Source organism: Pistacia vera, unplaced genomic scaffold, assembly GCF_008641045.1.
Source record: "Pistacia vera cultivar Batoury unplaced genomic scaffold, PisVer_v2 Contig849, whole genome shotgun sequence".
In the NCBI taxonomy this organism is placed as follows: Eukaryota; Viridiplantae; Streptophyta; class Magnoliopsida; order Sapindales; family Anacardiaceae; genus Pistacia; species Pistacia vera.
The window spans coordinates 790,563-798,828 of NW_022196722.1; the positions used below are offsets into that span (position 1 = coordinate 790,563).

The 8,266-nt window shown below is 36.4% G+C and overlaps 1 long non-coding RNA gene across 1 annotated transcript; it reads left to right on the plus strand.

Moving 5' to 3' along the window:
- Positions 1-1,099: 1,099 nt before the first annotated feature.
- On the plus strand, positions 1,100-1,802 carry LOC116118542. Its single transcript, XR_004126173.1, has 3 exons — positions 1,100-1,177; positions 1,447-1,501; positions 1,600-1,802. It is a non-coding gene; the product is annotated as an uncharacterized LOC116118542 (long non-coding RNA).
- Positions 1,803-8,266: the final 6,464 nt, after the last annotated feature.

The following is an 8,266-nucleotide window of genomic DNA, read 5'->3' on the forward strand; positions in this document are numbered from 1 at the left end:
AAGATTACCAAGGTAATCTTTTTTTCTAATTACAATTCTATCCCTCATTAATAAAACTGTAGGACAATAATACCGATATTTTTAAATTAATTTACATAAATATGGCTTTTACTATCTCACCCCAATTAATTAACTTTTTGGATAAAATTACCCTTGAATTCAAAACAAATTGCAACCCACCCAAGCTACCACCCCCACCCACCTGTTGCTGCCAGTTGCCGGCAACCACCACTGCAGCCGCTACTGTCATTGAAACGGCACACGGAACGCCGGAAATGGCCTTTGTGCGCCGATATGGCCATTCCAGCCAAAAATCTAGCCGAAAATGGCCATACAGTGCACAGAGGCCATTTCCTGCCTTCCGTACGCTATTAGGTTGCCAGCGGTTGACTGTGGTTGCCGGCGGCCGGCAATGGCTAGGTTGGTGGGGGTGCATTGTTAATTTTCCAAACTTTTATTATAGGGTTGTTTTTGCCAAGTTTTTTAATGTAGTGGGGTTATAAATAGTCCAAATAATAATCTAAATAACAATATTAAATAATAATATTTAATTAGAGGACAATTCAGTAATTTAAAAACATACCCACCAATTTATTCCTCCCAACCAAACATATTAATAAAACATACCCATCAATTTATTCCAACTAACCAAACACATTTTCCTAAAGATTTCCAGTAATCTTCAAGATAATCCAACATTCCCAGTAATTCAACATTCTCTGAATCAAACGCATCTTATGAGTTTATTGTGTGCGGCGACTGGCGACTGCGACCGGCGACTGTTTACGGCTACTGACGATTGGTGACTATCGATCGGCGACTGGCGACTTGCGACTGGCAAACATATCTAAAACTTGTATTTGTTCTCCTTGTGGATTGAGGCAAACTAAAACCTCCAACCTATCTTCCCAAATCAGGAAAGTCTCTTTCTTTACCGTTGGCAAGCTCAGCCAATGAACATCCTGCTTAAAGAAAGATGGGTCATGGGTAAAATTTCTCATCTTTACTGTGTTTTTTAGTTCTCTTTCTGGTATAATGATTTTATTTGATTTTAATATATATATATATATATATATTGTGGTTTAATAGATGCAGGCATTATAGGAGAAGATGTAAGATTCGAGCTCCTTGCTGCAGTGAGATCTTTGATTGCCGTCATTGTCACAACGAGGCTGCGGTATTACTGAAATAATTTTTATTATCTCTTTCTGCTTTGTTTAGCTCGAAGCCTCGAAAGATTTGTCTATTTCGATCTGGGTTTTTGATTCATTTTTTATTCTTGATCAAATATTAAAACAATTTCTGGTCGTGATCTGGGATTAGTTGTTACTTGTGCACTTATCTCTGGTTTCTTGTTTTGCTTGAAGGTATTAGTAAATGAACCTTTTTTTTTTTAATATGGATATTCATTGTTTGCTTGTTTTCTCATTGTTTGGATCATTAGAGCATGCTGAAAAATCCCTATGATCGACACGGAATTGTTCATCAGGATGTTAAACAAGTATGGTATCTTTGCCTATTTATTAATATTTTGATTTCTAAAGTTTTGTTGTACTTGAATCCACAATGAAAAGAAGCTTGGATGATTTGGTGTTACAGGTTGGTTGTTCTGTCTGTGATACAGAACAACCGGTACGTATGTGTTCCTTGATTTTGGACATGAGGCTTTCATTTTTGCTGGCATATCTGAATTGCTTGGAAGCATATGGGGGGCTGTAAGGAGCATATTCCAGCTTGCTTCAACTTCGGAGGCTACGGTTAGCACATATGAAGTTTCCATGTGGCTTTCACTTAGGAATGACCTATTCTCCCAGGTTTGAAGATTTTGTATAATTGCTTATGATGATTAGTATGTGTTAAAGTAGGTACCCTAAAGCCAATCAATTATTATAGAATTGAATTTTTGTAATAATGTTTATTAATCAATAAAAGATATTTTTTGCTATATCATGTAAATCATAATTGTATGTATTGATATATGTCCTTAGGATGGTAGAACCGTGACGAGAGTATCAAGTGTTTCAAATCTTAATAGTGAGAACCTTATGATCACATATGATGGTCATTCTAGAAATGTCCGTAGCCCCAGTATTATTATGACCAAGGACACAGATAATATGGTAAGATTATCATAGTGTTGAATGACCCTGTCGAAAGGCAGTAACTGATCTCACTTGTCAAGGTTGTTTACCGACAACCTGGTGCAACACATGGGTGCTTGTTGTAGGCAAGTTCACTAGACTGGCCCATCAAAAGATTCCATATAGATGGTAACCCTAGTGTCTATAGAACAAATCCTCTAACGAATGGTGGTGCATGTGATTCTTAAACTTGGGATCACTGGAGTGCTATGTGCATCGATTGGTGTAGTTTGATATTAGCCTAACGAAGTTCTATTTAGAGCTATCAATATGGTAGCGATTGACTGCATCGAGGAGTGTATCAAGATTATGGTGGATCGACAGAATATTTATCACTCCCAAGTACGGGAGAAGTTATCTCACAACGCGATTCAGTATATAGCAATGATACTAAAGCTGTGGCCAAAGTGGGATTGAGTTTGTTGCCTAATCTAATTTATTATTCCGATCATTGGTCTAGTAATTGAATACAAAGGTATCAATGATAATTGAGGTTGACACTATTTATGTACCTTAGTCTCGATCAGATAAAAGATGATGAAAGAATTTGGTTGCACGGTAACCATATCGTTGATAGGTAGTTGTTTCGCTGAATCCAAATCTATCGGGTGGCCATGATATCTTGCTAAGGGCCAATCTTGGTATGTGTGTAGTGAAATAATTGATTGATGTCAATTGCAATACTACTCACTGTCGATCTAATGGAGAGCCTACGGGTCACACACTTAGAAGACAATTTAAGGATGGTAAACTTTGGAAGGGTATATTCGTCTTTTGGACGAATTGGCATATTGGTAATTTTGCTATATAATTAAATTTATTGAGGTTGTACCCTGTGTCCAATTTTATTATTGGAGTAATTTAACAAAATTGGGAATTTAATTATTAAAGTTAATATTAATATTTAACTAAATAATTAAATAGGGACTTAGATGTGATTCCACCTAAGTTTGGGTTGTTACTAAACTTTGGGGGTGGAATGGATATTTACATCATTATTTAAATGAAGCAAAAATTAGGTTTGATATACAATTTCATTTGTGGCCCTGAGTGTTAGATTTTGACAGCAAATTTTCTCTCTTCCACTCTTCACTCTTATCTTCTTAAACACTCTCCTTAAAGCCAAGAGTTGATTCTAGCAAAATCAATTCTTGGTCTCTCATGTGGATGACGTGAGTTCGATTCCATTATCGAATTGATAACAAAATCGCATTTAGAGATATTGACGGAGCCTCCAAACACCGGTATAATATAATCCTTATATGGATCTTTATTATTTCAATTTAAGCATGTAAAATATATATATAAGACCCTGATCTTGGCAAAATCAAAGTAATTGATGAGCAATAATTTTTGTTTTTCCACTGCTTCAGATCATTGATTTACTAACAGTATGACTTTGCTATGTGAATGGTTCTCAAACTTGACCAAATTTTTTCCAAGTTTTTCGTGCTGTCAGAAGCATATCAAATGGTTTTGTTGCCTTCTTCATGGCCTGCAAGGCATTGTCTCAGGTATTGTGTTTTTACTTTGCTTTATGCCATTCTGCTTTGAAGTTGGTTTTGTTAGGTGCAAACACCTGCTTGAATATCTTTTTGTTCATCTAGCTGTTATCTTCTAGTATGATGCTTTGATTTTGTTAATTGAAGTCGGATGTCTCGGTATGAGTTTATACTTGGCAACAGATGTGATTTACTTGAATTTACTTGCTAAGATTAATTAAAAGGATTCAGCAAATACAAAGAGCTTGGTCATTGTCTAAGGGATTTAGTGTCAATTTGAAATTGAGTTGAAAGATAATTATGCTTGATGTCCTTTTATTCACCTACTTAATCAGAACTTTAATTTCTCTAGGCTTTCTTAAAAACCCACTTTTGATATTTATGAATTTGAAATGAAATTAGTTTTTTATTCTTACAAACTTCTCATCCATGTCTTGCTACTTAATATAATGATAGAATAACGACTTTTGTCAATGCAGGAATCATTCTGTAGTTTCTTTATCTTCCGCAAGGGATACTGTTTTTTTAAAGTTTACAGTTCTTTTGATCCAAGCTTAAGCCTACTACTAATACTTTTTTCTTATGCAATGGCCTGCAACATTTATAATCATATACAGGATTTCATCCAAAGACTGCTTGGTCGAACCCTCAGATCATAAACATAATAGAGTAACATGCGAAGCTCAAAATTTGGTAAGTCATTGTGGATGTGAGTGCATATGCACCTGTGTTGTAGCACATAGAAGATCTGATGAGTCATTTCTTCCAGATGCACACTGATTCATTTACCTACCATTTCTTGAGCTGATTGTGTCATGCTTATGCCTTTTCAGTCAGAAGGAAGGAAACTCAACATGAAGTGAGGTCCCATTCTTTTTTAGGATTTAACAGAGACGAAATTATGTCTCTAGTTCAACAAAGAATTATGTCATTGCTGATGATTTGGGAGTCTTAAAGGGATATATGATCGGAGCAGCTTTTTAGCAGGTTCAATTGCTGGTTTGTCAGATTTGTGAAGAAGGTTTTGAAGATCCAGAAAGCAAATGAAAAGGAAGCTTCAAGGAGCTAGAGAGTGGGATGGGGAAAGCAAATCTTTTTCGATTTTAAGAAATGAATGACATACTGTCTTATAAGAACATCACCTGAAATGCTTCCGCATTCTTTCTGTCAAATTCCCTATTTTTATTGGATTTGAATTGACAAAATGATTAGGTTATGCGCTATAATTTTGCAATATGAATTCTTATTTAAACAAATCAGTTATGCTAATACTTAGTTTTATTGAGTTTAAATTGACAAAATTTCTTAAATATAAATGCTAGTTTAAGTTATAGCAAACATAGGGACAAAATGGTAATTTTATAAGTTTTAAATTTTACTGAGAGGGACAGATTAATGATTTAATCCCCATATATTGTTGAAGGTATATTAATAATTTTATATTTAAAGGGTGGGTATATAGGTAAATGACTGTTGACATGACATTAAATAATAAAAAAATTATTAAGTCAAATAGTAATGGGTGTTTTCGTCTTTACAAAGAATATATACTGTAGTTAAAAAAAATTTACTAACCAAACATAACGGTGGATGGGAAAAAGTTGTTTTGAAACTTTTTTGAGTGGAAAAATATCATTTCCCTTGGGTGGGAAAATGTTGTTTACTCTTTATTGGGTGACCAAACATATGCCATTGGTGTTAATTTCTTTGACACTCAAATCAGTTAAGGATTCTTATACTATATTAAGTTTGCAAAGCTCAATACACGAATGAACAAATTATATCATGTAAATTCTAGAGTGATAAGAGGATTTAATTTTTGGTGAGAGAGTGTTTATGTCTTAATGCTACATATCTTGCATTGTGTATGGAGGGTTTTCATATAAGACCAAGTTCTATGTCTCCAATAATGTGATATTATTTTAGAGATACCCATCATGAAGCACTTAATTATAAAATTTGTATGAACCATTAATACTATATCATTTCTTGATATGCAATGTTTGAAAAAAGTAAATCTGGGATGCACAAAATTATTTATTTTGTATGAAGTGTTTGTGCAAAAATTGACCGCATGATTTTCCCAGAAAATTGAGTGGTTTTGTTTCCAAAGTAGAACTAGAGAAGGAGAGAGATTGTTGCCGACATGGGTGAGGGCCATAAGGAGAAAAGCGTTGTCTAATGCTCAAGTCAAATTGTGTATAAAAGTGATTTTTTTTTTTTTTTTGGGTAATCTTGGTAATTGCATAAAAGAATAAAAAAATGACAGCCTAAATGAGGGAATTCGCCTTCAAGCTACAAACCTTGGACAGGGCCAAGGGGAACAACAAAGCAAGAGCCTAAAACCTAAAGATTTACGAATCCTATACAAAAACCAGCAAACAAAGCTAAAGCAAGAAAACCACAAACAAAAACCCAGCTCTCAAAAACTTTTCCAACTAAAACCCAACCCCAAAGATTGCAACAAAACCACTCGAGAGGATAAAAAAGGGCAACAACTGAGTTTGGCCGAAACCATGCCTGCTAACAAAAGCAAGGAGGCCTCCATAGACCCAGCAAACACCACCAAGAGCTCCCTCCCAACAACCATGCCAGATGGCGATCCCTGAAGAACATGCACAAAACGCAGGCCAATCACAAATAACCTCCCACTACAGCAGGAAGATAAGAAAAACTCCCTCTGCAGCTTAAACAACACACTGAACGGACTAACAAAAATGGTGTAGGGCCTGATTAAATCCTCATACTGGCGAATGACTCCCATAATTGAAAAAGGATCATTGCAAGCCTGAAAATAAAAACACACAGCGCCCATAAACCATCTCAACTTATTTTTGTTCCCAACCTCCCCACCCAGATTCTTCTCTCTGACAACAGCCAAAAAAAACCTCACTTGAAAGAATACGAGGCGGTACATATGTTTCATCCCCCATGCTTATCACGCCCCACCAGTCGTCACAAACAACATTTCTCCTACTTGTTGCATCAAAAAAATTACCTTAAGAGATAATATACTCCATCACAATCTCCCAACGCTTCTCTGTGATACCAACCATCTGAGAAAAAACCACCAAAATATAATTGGAACTCCACCAAACGCTGCTAAGCCCTTCCAACCAGAATTGAAAGAAAGGAAATCTGTACGATTATGCACTACACTCAGAATCATTATAGACAAGATAAGCTTCCCCATTGTCACGAGGAAATAAATCTGTTAAAATCCATGCCAAGCCTCCCAATTGGAATGTTCCAGTCTTCCGACACCTGGCGGACTCGATCATTATCTTTGAACTTGATAATGTACATTCTAAGGTGAATGTCATAAAAAATTCGGTTTTTAAGAGTGTTACAGTCTTGCCTCTTACCTTTAAAGAGTCAAAAGTTCCTTTCTTGCCATACGAAATAAACCAAAACCCCAAGCAATAAGCGACGAACAACCCCTTTTATGCTCTTACCTTTAAAGCTGGCAACACACCAAAATACAATATTGTCCCAGCCGTCAGTACTTGTCCGGAACTTCCTTTCGACTTGAACAGCTCGCCAGAAAGAATTCGTAAAAAGAACCTGTTGAGTTTGTGGAAAAGCCCGTTGAATAGAGTTAGGCCAGACCCACCTACCATTTTCAATAACCTCATAGACTGTTACAGTGAAGTCTAGAGTAGACCTGAACACCATCCTATCAGAGACAAATTCTCTAAAGGGACCTAGGGGTGCTAGTTATCAAACTAAAAGGAAGTAGAATGCCCATCACCAATCTCTACTTCAACATGCCTTCTTATTCTGCCTCTTAGCCTAAGTAATTTTCTCCAATTCCAACTCGCGTCCCAAGGAACCCAAACATCCCAGAAGTTACAGCCACGCAGTCGATAAAAGTGGATCCATTTAACCCACATGGAGTCTTTCCCCACAGCAATATTCCAAACATGGTTGACCATTAGCAAAGTGTTCCAAAACCGCAGAGATCGAATTTCCAAACCTCCATCCTTCTTGGGCTTACAAACATCTTTCCACGCAACTTTAACCAACTCACCACCAACCTAGAGAAAGGAACCCATCAACTTCTCCATGGCCTTAATAACCAAGGAAATGAGGATGAAACTAGATGCCTAGTACACTTGCATTGAGGAGAGAACTGAAATCACAAGTTGAAGTTTACCCGCATAAGACAAAAACTGATTCTTCCAAGCCATTAATAATTTACCAATAAGAGGGAGACAACCTCTATGACAAAGGCGGGTGGAAACCAGAGACACACTTAGATACAAATCGGCAAGCTGCCCTCTTCAAAACCCATAATAGAATTGATAATCGTCCAGTATTCCTTCTTCACATTGCAGAAAAAAGTAGAACTTTTAGCTAGATTCAGCTGCAGGCCAGACAAATCAGCGAACTCCGAGAGCATGTCTTTTAACACCTGAACAGAATAAGGATCCCCATGGCAAAAGAGAAAAAGATCATTAGCAAAACTTAAATGACTTATCTTGTGGGCTTTGCATCGAAATAGTACTGGAAGCCTTCACTATTCTGAATTCTCTTTCGTAAAATTAAAGAGAAAATTTGCATTACCAAGGGAACAAGTAAGGGGAACAAAGGGTCCCTTTGACGCAAACCTCTTTTTTCTTG